The sequence below is a fragment of the Triturus cristatus genome, chromosome 9 (genome assembly GCF_964204655.1).
Source record: "Triturus cristatus chromosome 9, aTriCri1.1, whole genome shotgun sequence".
In the NCBI taxonomy this organism is placed as follows: Eukaryota; Metazoa; Chordata; class Amphibia; order Caudata; family Salamandridae; genus Triturus; species Triturus cristatus.
The window spans coordinates 280,374,964-280,389,514 of NC_140592.1; the positions used below are offsets into that span (position 1 = coordinate 280,374,964).

Genomic DNA, 14,551 nt, shown 5'->3' on the forward strand with positions numbered 1-14,551 from the left:
TCCTTTTTTCAGATTTTGGGGATATTCGCGATGACGTTGTGATGGTCGCGGATATGTCGAGAGGACTCATAACAAAAGCAGACATTAAACGGCGACCAGTACATTCAAACATAAGTAAAATAATCCATTCTAAACATTGCACTACACATATTACTATCTACATGCTTCTTTAAAAATATATTTAATCTCATGTTTTGGTACTAAGTTTCTATAAAATCCATCTTTAAGACATATTTTCTGTTTTTGAGGTTATTCGGGGAGTCGCGATGACGCAGTTACCCGCGACGATCGCGCCTTTTCCCTGAAGTAAAAAACGCATATATGCACACATATTACAGTATTTTACACACTAGGGGTTTATTACTGTACACTTCAAACTCCTGTTTTTCTAGTGTATTTCTAGAACAATCATCTCTAAAACCTATTTTCTGTTTTCGCGGAGAGGCCGGACATCGCGATTACGTCAGTACTAGTGATCCCCGCAAATAAGTTGAGAAAGCGGAGAGCAAAAGCAGGAATTCAATAGCCACCACCACATTAAAAAGTTATAACTATATAATTCATTCTAATCATCACACAAGATAAAACACTATCTAAATAACTCTATAAAACATTTATCAGAATCTTAATATCTCTATAACATTGCATATTAATGATTCACTTAATTAAAAAAAATATTTTCACCAATATTCCAGAGGATGTCGCAATACTCAAGATGTCCCAGCGAAGGTACGGGGGCAACGTTGGCAGTTGCGTTGTCATTGCAAATATGGCATGTGAGTTAAAAAATCAATTTTGGACACATAACTTGTGTCATGATCTCACCGATCTCTCAAACATGGAGTCAGAGTGCCTCCACGCTGACCCCTTATGTTAGCTTTCCCACACATTTTCAGCCTTGGGAACCATTCCTGAGCAATACAATGGCAGCTGCAACTTTCTATTCGGGTTGCGTCAAGCCAATCACAGCATTCCTGATAGCGTGTGCATTCGGGATTCATCATGAAACCACAGTGAAATATCCGTGGCCAGAGATATATCTATAATTTTCAGCTTAAATTTGCCAAAAACTACTGTACAGATTTGCACCAAATAACAAAAAGCACAATCTGTGTAACAATATCTACCTTTCTGCCAAATTTGATATAATTTCGTACAGCAATTCGGGCTGTATGTTCAACAACTCGTTCCTATGAGAATTAACATTACAAACACACCCTTTTTTGGCAACCCTATTTCTCAGTCCCCACTGCACGGATCACCTACAAAGTTTCCATAACAACCAGAAACTGCTTTTACACTTATTTGTTAAAAGTTCATATATATATTACCTACTGGCGGTCGCCAGTAGGTAGTTATAGTTAGGACCTATTATCCATAGGAAATCCGCAACATTCTATTTGGAATAACTTTGGCGCCGGATGACGAATCTTCGCAAAATTTTCAAAACTCATGGCCTGCTCTGGTCTGCTCCTATCCTGAAAGTCTTGCGGTGATTTGTCAAGTGGGGGCCGAGAAAAAAGGGGGTCCCAAAACGTGTTTTCCCCATGCAATTTTCCATAGGGACCATTAGTCACAGCTACAGCCCGAACTGCTGAACTGAATTACACCAAATTTGGCAGAAAGGTATACCTTGGTTCAGAGTCATGCCTTTTGCTTAAATGGTGTAAATCCGTTCAGTAGTTACTGAGAAAATCAAAAACAAAATCACATGTATATTTATGGCTGCACTGGATCCGCGCACCCTACCATGTACGAGCTGTGTTCTGATTGGCTGTCAAACACTCCAAATCAGGAAGTGTTGGCAGCCATCTTGTGCCTCAGTAGAACCGAGGCACAAGAAACCTATTAAAAAACGCACAAAATGCGAAAAGGGGGCAGGGTAGAAACACCCTGACCCCCTAGGCCTGCTCAGGGGGTCCCACAATTTTTTTTTTTTTTAATTCTGCAACATCCGCACTGGGTGCGCGGATCCTGACGATCAAAAAAAACCGAAGCGTGGGCTCCCGCACTTCAATGCTAATTAGCCCCCGGGACCGCTACCCCTGGGGCTTAATAGTTTAATGTGGGGGGCCTCTAAGGCCCCCCCGAGCCCCGGGGACCGCCACCCCCTGGGGCTCTAATTTATTAACATTGTGGGGAACACACAGCCCCCCCGCAGCCCCGGGGACCGCCACCCCGGGGCTTTTGTTTAATAAATAAGTACCTGTGTGGGGGGATGTCATGAGTGATGTCACTGACCATGTCATGAGTGATGTAATATGTGACGTCATCAGCAGTGCATTGCGGGCGCGCGAGTTATAGTTAGCTGAACTAACTATAACGGGGGAATTTCAGTGGTTTTGTACGAGTGAAAAGTCCAGCTAACTAGAACGCCCCTGAAACCTATGTTTTTTTCAGTGAATTTCTAAGGTTTTTTAAATGCTAATTCCTAACTATAACGTGCCTGAAACCTATGGTTTTTTCTGTGAATTTCAAAGGTTTTTTAAATGCTAATTTCTAACTATGCCTACAGAGATAGGACATGTGAAGAAAGAAGAAAAAACGCACAGAAAGAAAAAAAAGAAATGCAGAAAGAAGCAACAGAAGTCCTCAAAGACGAAGAAAAGTGCGGGAAGAAGGATAACGTGCAGAAAGAACAAACAGAAGAGCAGAAAGAAGCCTTGTTGCAAAATCATCCTGTACCCTCAACTTTTTCAGACGGATACTGGTGGTAACTGAGTCTGACTAACCAGTCCTAGAGCCAGTGCTATGTTAAAAGACACTCAGAATACAGTAAAAATACCTACATACACTAGGGAACACTATGCGTTGGGGTCCCCCTGTGATCAGCATGACCTCCTCTGTAAGCCCCTAGTATATAATAGGGCAGGGGATTAAAACTACCTCTTAAAACGCGCCACAGGGCGTGTTTGCACACGTCACCTCAGGCCCCGTCCCCTCACTTCCCCACTGTGTAAACACGCCCTGTGGCCGTTTTAAGTTGGGAGTCCAACTAGACCACTAGGTACTTCCAGTAAGCGCCACAGAGCTGCGTTGCAGAGAGATGTAAAAAGGGGCACGGCCTAGACCACCTCTCTGCAACGCAGCGGAGTGGTGCTTACTGGAAGCACCTGGTGGGCGAGATGGCCCCCAGGGTCCCTCAGGATTGAAGGGGAATTATTTCCCCAACTTAAAACGCGCCACAGGGCTTGTTTTCTCCCTTCACCACTGTGTAAACACGCCCTGTGGCCATTTTTAGTTGGGAGATTAAGTTCATTTGAATCCTGAGGGTCCCTAGGGTCCAACTAGCCCACTAGGTACCTCCAGTATGCGCCACAGAGCTGCGTTGTGGAGAGGTGTAAAAAGTGGCACGGCCTGGACCACCTCTCTGCAACGCAGCTCAGTGGCGCTTACTGGAAGCACCTGGTGGGCTAGTTAGCCCCCAGGGGCCCTCAGGATTGAAGGGGAATTATTTCCCCAACTTAAAACGCGCCATAGGGCGTGTTTGCACAAGTCACCTCAGGCCCCGTCCCCTTCCTTTCCCACTGTGTAAACATGCCCTGTGGCCGTTTTTTAAGTTGGGAGATTAAGTCCCCTTGAATCCTGAGGATCCCTAGGGGCAAAATAGCCCACTAGGTACGTCCAGTAAGCGCCATTGCAGAGAGGTGTAAAAAGGGGCACAGCCTGCACCACTTCTCTGCAACGCAGAGCAGTGGCACTTACTGGAAGAACCTGGTGGGCTAGTTGGCCCCCAGGGTCCCCCAGAATTGAAAGGGAATTATTTCCCCAACTTAAAACGCGCCACAGGGCGTGTTTGCACACGTCACCTCAGGCCCCGTCCCCTCCCTTCACCACTGTGTAAACGCGCCCTGTGGCCGTTCTAAGTTGAGAGATTAAGTCCCCTTGAATCCTAAGGGTCCCTAGGGTCAAACTAGCCCACTAGGTACCTCCAGTAAGCGCCACAGAGCTGCGTTGCATAGAGGTGTAAAAAGGGGCGTGGCCTCACAACACCTGTCTGCAATGCAGCTCCCTGGCGCACACTGGAGATACCTGTTGGGCTAGTTGGCCCTCAGGGACCCTAAGTACTGAAGGGGAATTAATTCCCCAACCTACAACTGGCCAGGGGGCAAGTTTTCAGAGTGCTGCAAGGAGGGGGCGTGGCCTCCAGCGCGATGCCGGTCTTTTATTTATTTTATTTTTTTAAGAAGGAGGGCTGTGTGGCCCCCCTTCTTTTTCTAATTTACTGGCCCTGGGGACCCCATCCCCCAGGGCCTGCACCCTAATTTTTTTGTTGAAAAAAATAAATGTGGCACTCCCAAGACCTTAATCGGCCCCGGGGACCCCAATCCCCGGGTCATGGCCTTTTTTTTATTTAAATTCTTTAGGAGGGGGCTGCGTTGCCCCCCTCCTCAGGCCACTTATGGCTCCGGGGACCCCATCCCCCGGGGCCAGCCTTTGTTTTTTATTATTTTAAAAATATATATATTTATAGAAACACCTAGGACATGCTGGACAAACCGTATGTACCTATCACCATGACGATTTGCGTGATATTCATTAAAAGGCGACTATGCATAGAATGAATCCACATGGAATGTATTTACACCGCTAGTGAAGCTCTGATGTGTCTGACGCCCTACCGTGCCTAATCCCGGCGCCCCCGCCGGTGGGTACTAGGCCTGGGTGAAAATTTAGTTCCGTTCCGCGGAAAGCGCGAAAATGTCAAAATTTCCGCATTCCGCAGCTTAGCGATAATTTGGTTCTTGCTCGCGCTGTAAAATAATACATTCTCACGTGCGCGCGATCGCCTTACCTGAATCCCTGCATTCGCCGACAAGTTTTCTTGATCCGTTCGCGTTCTCCATGAGATGTTGTATTGTTTTTAACCATCTGCGCTGTCTCGCGACAGTTCGCGCCCGCAGTGACGTCATGCGTCGCGCGATCACGTCTTTCTTCTCGCGATCATGCACCGCGAGACAACTGAAAACAAGATGGCCGCACCCGCGAGCAACCACATGGGTAAGTTGGCGAGCCGCAACCATGCAGAAAATCTCGCAAACATGCAGGAAAAAAACTTCCGCATCTTCGCGATATTTCCAAGTGTTTGCGATAATTTTTAACATTTTCGCGATAATTTGCGAAAGTGGATTTCGCAATTTCCGACCACCCCTAGTGGGTAGTCTCCAAGTAGACACCATTGTTGTTTATTTATACAAACATGGGTAGCTTTTGACGGGCACATTTACTATACACGCACACCAAGCCATTCAAAGGGGATTCGACAAAAAATCGACCAAACTATGCAAGAAACCCCCCTCACGGTTAATAAAAAACACATCCACCGCCGGATGTGTAATACTTTTTATTTTACTCTCTGGAAAGTAGACAAACCTCACTTGAGAGTCACAGCGTGCTCCTGGCTGAGCCCAATGCTGTGTTACACCCACCAGTGCCCGCTGATTGCCTCACACCTCTGTGTTGTATTCCACCAGCTAGTGCGTACGCTATGACACTCTCTAGCCCATGTGCACTGTAACACCACCCCGTGAATGTCATGCCACACTTGCCTTCGCACGGGTTATATTGCCCCATCTAACGTGCCTTCCTCGATGTGTATGTTATAACGCACAGCGCTATGCCATATATATTACAATCTGGGATCCATATCTTTGTCACAGTGCATATGCAACGTTACACTCCCCAGCACATATTTTATATTACAACTTTAGAGACTAGTTATGTTACACAACACTGCCCTGTGCATATTACACTCCAAGGCGCATATCGCATAGCACGCGCTAGTGCCTGTGCTATCTCGCGCTCTCCAATGAATCTGTCATTTCGCACAATGTATTGCATATTATATTTCACGCCCCGGTTCATCTTATATCACACTTTTTGGTGCATAGTTTATACCATATACTAGATCTAGTTTTCATTTTCAATCGTGCTCTCAGGACTATGTTCTATATAATACTGCGTCCACCTACCCTTTTCACGGGCATTACATTTTGCGATGGGGGTGGAGGGTCAGGGGGTGTTTCTGCCAAGTGAGCCCAGAGTCACAGTCACAAATGTCCTCTTCTTCCTGAATAAAAGTGAGATTAGGCTGCATACTTGTTCATATTTTAAGTAGTTCGCACAGACACACATTTTAAAAACAATAAAGTTCCTAATACCCACCTTTTCTGAACAGTTAGCTTGCTGCCACATCCACCTCCTCCCTATCCTCTATTATCTGAATCCATGGACTAGCCTCCTCCCTCCTGCCATGCATGGTCTGATGTGCTGCCACTGCCCTCCATTTAGCATGATGTACCAGTCCACTCCTCCTGCCCTCCATTGCCCAACTCTATGGCCCATCATTGACCTCCTGCTTAGCCTCTGTGCTTAGCTTGCTGCCCCTATTCTCCTTCCCCCTGCCCTCCGATGTCTTTGTGCATGCCCCTGCTCCATCCTTTTTGCCCACTATGTTCCATGGACCTGCCACTCCTATCTACTCCGAGTGTTCTGTTGAGCTGCCACTCCCCTCCCACCTGCCTAGTATTGTCAGATGACTGTAACCTGTCCCTGCCACCTCCACCCTGCCTGTCCACATGCCATGCCCCTATCCCCTTCCTCCTGTCCTCCATGGTCCATTTTACTGCCACACCCTTCTGCCCTCCCTGATCTGTTGTGCTGCAACTGCTCCTCCTGCCTGCCCCGCGCGGTCTGTTGTGAGGCCCCTTCCCCTGAACTCTCTTGTCTGTGCCCAGGTTCTGACCCTCCCTTCTATCCTCCATGGTCCTTTGTGCATGCCCCTGCACCCTCCTTCTTGCCCATCATAGCTATTGTGCTGCCACTAACCCTCCCGCTTGCCATGCCTGGTCTTCTGTGCTGCTATGGTCCCTCCCACCTTCCGTGTGTGGTCAGCTAGCTGCCCCTGACCCCCTCCCACCTTCCCTCCATGGTCTGTGTGTATGCCACCATAGTCTCATTGTTGCTCTCCATGGTGTGTCTTGTTTCTAGTGCCCATCCTGCCTGACCTCCATGGTCATCTTGCTGCTCCTGCCCTGCCACCTTGCCCTCAGCCCTCTGTTTCCATGTTCCGGCGCCTATATTCCCTCCCTCCTGGCTTGTCTGTTCCATTGTAATGCCCCTGATCCGTCCATCCTGCCCTTTATGGTCTGTTATGCTGCAGCTTTCTCTCCTGTCTGTCCATTATGGTCAGCTAGCTACCATTGCCTCTTTCCCATCTGTTCTCTGTTGTCCATGTGCATGGTCCTGTCCCCTCCCTATTGCTTTCTATGGATTGTTGTGCTGCACTCCCGTCCCACATGCGCTGTGTGGTGTATTGTGCTGCTGCAAACCCTGATGCCTGCCCTGTAGGGTCAGTTTGGTGCACCTCTCCATGTCCCTCCTGTCCTCTGTTATCCGAGTCCATGTCCCTACCCCAATTCCTCCTGCCTACCATGATTCAATGTACCATACTTGGGAACATTTTGAACTTGGTAAGAGGGAGATTTTGAAAAAAAAATGGGGTATTGATTTTCCCCTTCGAGTTACATTGAACAAGAGGAGATTGTAGACAGGAGACAGATCAAATAAAGCCCATTTGAGCTTAAAAACATTGGACGTTTCCTGGCTGAAACGGGTCTGTTGGCATGTATGGTTGTACTACCACTGCCTCTTCCTTCTGCCCACAATGGTCTATTATATTGCCACAGCCTCTCTTGCCAGTCCTGTATTGTTGGTTTGTTTCCCCTGCCCCCCTTTCCATTGCCCTCCATAGTCTGTTGTGCTGCCACTGCCCTTCCTGCCTGCCCAGTGTGGTCAAATTGTTGCCTCTGCACTCTCCTACCTGCCTTCAATTTTCAGAGTCCGTGCCCCTGGCCTCTGCCTCTCAACAGTATCCCAATGAACAACTAGATTGCTAACATTCTATATTTATTACAAAAGTGTGGAACGCCTGACGTCATCTTGATGTGATCAAAACTGTAGTACCTAGAGTATTTCCTTTAGAAATTATATATATGAGAGGGTCTTATTTGCATCAAAATTATGGTTAGTGCTCTAAAAAACTAAAATGAGGACATATTTTCTGAGTTTTCAAATAGCGACAAAGAACTTTTAAATTATTTGTAATCTTCATGTTTTTTTATCCAGTTGACCACTTGATTAAATGTTGCACCTTGGCGAGAGGATGCGGTCTTACTTCAAGAGCTGCAGTCTTTGCAACTGGGGAACCAGGTTGGAGTTTCTGCTTCAGCTCAACATTCTGTGATTGTGGTCAAATCACTTAATCTCCCCATGTCTACAACCAAAATGAATTTGATCTTGTGTGATGTAACCAATGCTCATGTAAAGCATTCCAATACCTGACAAGTCTGCACTATATAAAACTGCAAATACACAAAAAATAAGTGTTTTGCGCACTTCTGTCATTGGGCTACATGTGGGCTACATCTGGGTGATATTTGTGCTGCCTTTAGGCTCTTTTGTGTCTGGTGGCCATCTTGGGAGATTTATTTGTTATGAAGTTTCCTAATTTCCTCATTTACTGCAGTCTCCTCAGTAGGAAATGCTTTCAGTTATTTATTTTGATTCCATCAAGAAGGTATTCAGATATGTCACACATTTGCCATAAATTCTGAATTTTAGCACTCTAGTTGCTCATTAGATCACTGTAGTAAAGCTACTGCTCACCACGGAAGTCTGCTGCTGGTATTAAAAGTGCATGTTTCAGTCTGCATATCAGAATTTTTTGTAATGAAATAGAAGAGGATTTGAGAAGTCACTCAAAATGTGCCCTAATTTTTCTTTCTTCAGCACTAATCATAATTTCTATGGCAAAATGAGCCCCCTCATTGTGTTCCTTTTTAAATTAAATGTTTTAAGTGTTACCAGTTTATTCCAATCAAGATGGCTTCAGGTGTGCCATACTTTTGTCATAAGTAAGACAGTAAGCGCTCTAGTGGTTCTTAAGAACACTCTGGGACATTCTGTCATTAGGCTATACTTAGGCTACATCTGGGTGATATTTGGGCTACATTTGGGCTCTTTTGTTTCTGGTGGCCATCTTGGGAGATTTATTTGTTATGAAGTTTCCTAATTTCCTCATTTACTTCAGTCTCCTCAGTGGGAATACTTTCAGTTTTTTATTTTGGTTCCATCAAGAAGGCATTCAGATGTGTCACACATTTGCCATAAATTCTGAATGTTAGCACTCTAGTTGCTCATTAGATCGCTGTAGTAAAACTACTGCTCACCAGGGAAGTCTGCTGCTGGTATTCAAAGTGCATGTTTCAGTCTGCATGTCAGAATTTGTTTATGAAATAGAAGAGGATTTGAGAAGTCAAAATGTGCCCTAATTTTTCTTTCTTCAGAACTAATCATAATTTCTATGGCAAAATGAACCCCCTCATTTTGTTCATTTGTAAATTAAATGTTTTAAGTGTTACCACTTTATTCCAATCAAGATGGCTTCAGGTGTGCCATACTTTTGTCATAAGTAAGACTGTTAGCGCTCTAGTTGTTCGTTAGAACACTCTGCGACATTCTGTCATTGGGCTATACTTGGGCTACATCTGGGTGATATTTGGGCTACATTTGGGCTCTTTTGTCTCTGGTGGCCATCTTGGGAGATTTATTTGTTATGAAGTTTCCTAATTTCCTCATTTACTGCAGTCTCCTCAGTAGGAAATACTTTCAGTTTTTTACTTGGTTCCATCAAGAAGGCATTCAGATGTTTCACACATTTGCCATAAATTCTGAATGTTAGCACTCTAGTTGCTCATTAGATCACTGTAGTAAAGCTACTGCTCACCAGGGAAGTCTGCTGCTGGTATTCAAAGTGCATGTTTCAATCTGCATGTCAGAATTTTTTTATGACATAGAAGAGGATTTGAGAAGTCAAAATGTGCCCTAATTTTTCTTTCTGCAGCACTAATCATAATTTCTATGGCAAAATGAATCCCCTCATTGTGTTCCTTTGTAAATTAAATGTTTTAAGTGTTACCACTTTATTCCATTCAAGATGGCTTCAGGTGTGCCATACTTTTGTCATAAGTAAGACTGTTAGTGCTCTAGTTGTTCGTTAGAACACTCTGGGACATTCTGTCATTGGGCTATACTTGGGCTACGTCTGGGTGATATTTGGGCTACATTTGGGCTCTTTTGTCTCTGGTGGCCATTTTGGGAGACTTATTTGTTATGATGTTTCCTAATTTCCTCATTTACTACAGTCTCCTCAGTAGGAAATACTTTCAGTTTTTTACTTTGATTCCATCAAGAAGGCATTCAGATGTGTCACAAATTTGCCATAAATTCAGAATGTTAGCACTCTAGTTGCTTATTAGATCACTGTAGTAAAGCTACTGCTCACCCGGGAAGTCTGCTGCTGGTATTGAAAGTGCATGTTTCAGTCTGCATGTCAGAATTTTTTAATGAAATAGAAGAGGATTTGAGAAGTCACTCAAAATGTGCCCTAATATTTCTTTCTGCAGCACTAATCATACTTTCTATGGCACAATGAACCCCCTCATTTTGTTCCTTTTTAAATTAAATGTTTTAAGAATTACCACTTTATTCCAACCAAGATGGCTTCAGGTGTGCCATACGTTTGTCATAAGTAGGACTGTTAGCGCTCTAGTTGTTCTTTAGAACACTCTGGGAAGCTGCAGTAGAACACAAAGGAATCAACTGACAGTCTCTGCCCTTGTTGGATGTACATGTTTTACTGAGAATGTCAGACTTCATTCTCACATGACTGAGAAAGATAATGTGAATTTACAGAACATATGCTCTCAGTTAGCTTATAGATCACCTTCCAAACCTCTGTGGGAAAAGCATGAGAAAATAGTTTTCTCTCAAACATGATTCATGATATCACAGCAAAAGGCTTTTTCACATGGTAAAATCACCTTAGAACACACCACAATTCCTAAAATGAGTATGGTACCATCAACAAATGATTTATAATGTAACTAAAGTCTTAAAACCTTCTATTAACTGCAATGCTTTTTAATGAGGTGCTATCATGTATATTGGTCCCAAGATGGCTGCCAACACTTCTTGGATGAAGTGCTGACAGCCAATCAGATCTCACGATGAGATGTGTGGTTAGGCTCCGCCCAGATATATATGTGATTTTACTTTTGATTTTCTCAGGAACTACTGAACGGATTTACACCATTTAAGCAAAAGGCACATGCCTGACCTGAGGACTACCTCTTTGCCAAATTTCAAGTAATTCTGTTCAGCCGTTCGGGCTGTACCTTCGACTAAAGGTCCTATGGGAAAATGCATGGGGAAAACGCGTTTTGGGAACCCCTTTTTTCTCAGCCCCCGCTTGACGAATCACCCCGAGACTTTCAGGGTAGGAGCTGAACGGAGCGACCCATTAGTTTTGAAAATTTCACGAAGATAAGTCGACCGGCGCCAAAGTTATTCAAAATAGAATTTTCAGATTTCCTATGGGAACTCGGTCCTAACTATAACTATCTACTGGCGACCGCCAGTAGATAATATATATATATATATATATATATATATATATATATATATATATATATATATATATATATATATATTATCTACTGGCGGTCGCCAGTAGATAGTTATAGTTAGGACCGTGTTTCCATAGGAAATCTCAAAATTCTATTTTGAATAACTTTGGCGCCGGTTGACAAATCCTCGCGAAATTTTCAAAACTAATGGGGCGCTCCGTTCAGCTCCTACACTGAAAGTCTCGGGGTGATTCGTCAAGTGGGGGCCGAGAAAAAAGGGGGGTCCCAAAACGCGTTTTCCCCATGCATTTTTCCATAGGACCTTTAGACGCAGCTACAGCCCGAACGGCTGAACAGAATTACTTGAAATTTGGCAGAGAGGTAGCCATAAGGTCAAGGAAGTGCCTTTTGCAGGTCTGGTATAAATCTGTTCAGTATTTCCTGCGAAAATAGCATTTAAAAGCATAGCAATATCTATACGCGCGCACGGTGCGCGCACCGTGCGCGCACCGTGCGAGCACCCTAACGTTCGCGAGCGTAATTCTGATTGGTGGTTACATGTTAGTCAACGTTCGAATCGGTCGAAATCAGGAAGTGTTGGCCGCCATTTTGTTTGTTTTCAGTGCGAGAGTGAAAAAGGAAGGTGGCGAACATGAAAAGGGGGCAGGCTAGAGAGTTCCTGACCCCGTAGCCTTTGTCAGGGGGTCCCTGAAGGACCCCGAAGGCAGAAAATTATTATTATTATTTTTTTTTTTATATCGCGGGGGTGCACGCACCGTGCGCGCATGGTGAAAAACCCAAAAAAAATAATATATATATTTTTTTTAAATCGCGGGGGTGCGCGCACCGTGCGCGCACGGTGAAAACCCAAAAAAAATTAATAATTTTTTAATACGTAGTTTATTGTAAAATAAATATATACAAAAAATAATAATACATAAATAAATTAGCATTTAAAAAACCGTACAAATTCACTGAAAAAAAAACATAGGTTTCACACACGTTATAGTTAGGAACTAGCATTTAAAAAACCTTGCAAATTCACTTAAAAAACCATAGGTTTCACACATGTTATAGTTAGGTGGATATTTCACTCATAAAAAACCAATGAATTCCCCCGTTATAGTTAGTTCAGATAACTATAACTCACGCGACCGCCACTCTATCACAAGGATGATGTCATCAGTGATGTCATGAGTGATGCCACTGACCATGTCATGAGTGATGTAATATGTGACGTCATGAGCAGTGGATTGCGGGCGCGCGAGTTATAGTTATCTGAACTCACTATAACAGGGGAATTTCATTGGTTTTTTACGAGTGAAATATCCACCTAACTATAACATGTGTGAAACCTATGGTTTTTTAAGTGAATATATATATATATATATATGCATGAATGCGTATATATACACACACATACAAAATTTCCTGTTTCCCTTTACACGAAAGGACTCCACGGCACTCCAGTGCAAGTTGTGATAGATAGGGCTAACCCAATTGGGAAGGGAGGGGGCAGAGTCAGGAACTCGCCAAGGGATTAAAAGCTTGGCAGCCTCGCGGATGTACTGTTAGAAGCCACCCCATGAAGTGCACACTGCGCAAGCTCTTCACTTAACGCTTTTAACTTGCCACTATTGTTTTTAATTATTGTGTGTTGCATTTCAATCTGACAATGTATTTACCTGGAGGCGAATCGTTCCGGCACTGCAGCTCCTTCCGCCTTCCCGAGCTGAACGGGAGGCTGATTGGACAGGGCTAACCCAATTTGTAAGGGACGGGGCAGAGTCAGAAACTCACCAAGGGATTAAAAGCATGCCGTCTGCGCCAAAGACAAGCCCGTCTGCGCCCACCCACGGTTGGATCGGGGCCTAGGGACTGCCACTATGAGCAAATTTTAACTCATTCATCCCAAGAATTAAGACTTTTGGCACCACATGCGAAACTGAAGATTCACTTTACAGTAAAAAATAAATTAATAAGGCATTGCCTATTAAATTCGGAACCAGCAAAGGTACCCATCGTTCTCGTGCCTGTAACTCCCTTAAACTATTATGAACACGCCTCGCCCAGGACATATGCCCCGCACCTAAGGAGCTAAATGTAGTGTATCTAAATACACGCTCTATGGTCAAACAGTAATTAGAAATCTTGAACCTTCTAGACACCGAAGCCCCAGACATACTATTATTAACAGAAACTTGGCTGACTATGGAATCTACTTCAGACACACTGGCAGCGTTACCTGGCAATTACTATCTCTTACAGACCAACAGACCTTCTGGGAAAAGAGGAGGAGGGGTAGCAGCAGCGGTTAAAAGCATCTCTCCTTCACCGCCATCTCCTCCCTAGGAGTTGCATCGGTGGATAGTCTAACTCTAAAATTGGATTCTCGCACATCCATATTGGTGTGTGTTCTGATCTACAAGCCTCATACAGTGATGGGAGAATTCATTTACCCCTTCGCTGCTAGGCCTTTTCCCCCCCTGTGCTAAGCCTTTTTTTGGCTATTTGGGGTAGTGCGCGCTTAGGCCCCTATAATCTTTTGACTACATAAGGTATCCCCGCCAAATTTGCGTCCTTTGCTTCCAACATCATGGGGATTGTAAAGTTACCCAGGGTATGTAGATTCCCCTGGACGGGTCCCAGAAATTAGCCAAAATACAGCAAAATTTTGTTTTTTTGGGAAAAATGGGAAAAAAGGACTGCAAATGAAAGCGTCTGGGTTTTTCCCTGCAAATGGTATCAAAAAAGGGTTTGTGGGGCTGAAATCACCATTTTCCCAGCTTTTACGGAATGACAGACTTTTGTCAGAAAACCAAAATGTTTTACACAGTTTTGGCATATTTCTGGGACATAGCCTATTTTTGCTATTTTTTGTGCTTTCAACCTCCTTCCAGTCAATGGGAGAAATTGGTATGAAAGCAATAATGGATCCTGGAAAGCTATACATTTTAGAAACGTAGACAAAATTCTGAATTCAGCAAGGGGTCATTTGTGTAGATCCATCAAGGTTTCTTTATAGAAACTAAAAGTTACATATAGGAAAAGTTTGAAAATTAGTTGAAAAAAACAGCATTTTG

General features: G+C 44.0%; 1 protein-coding gene across 2 annotated transcripts in view; it reads left to right on the forward strand.

The window, feature by feature from the left end:
* MDFIC2 (MyoD family inhibitor domain containing 2) overlaps nt 1–14,551 on the forward strand; it is a 654,512-nt gene that overhangs the window by 172,284 nt on the left and 467,677 nt on the right. The window lies entirely within an intron of this gene.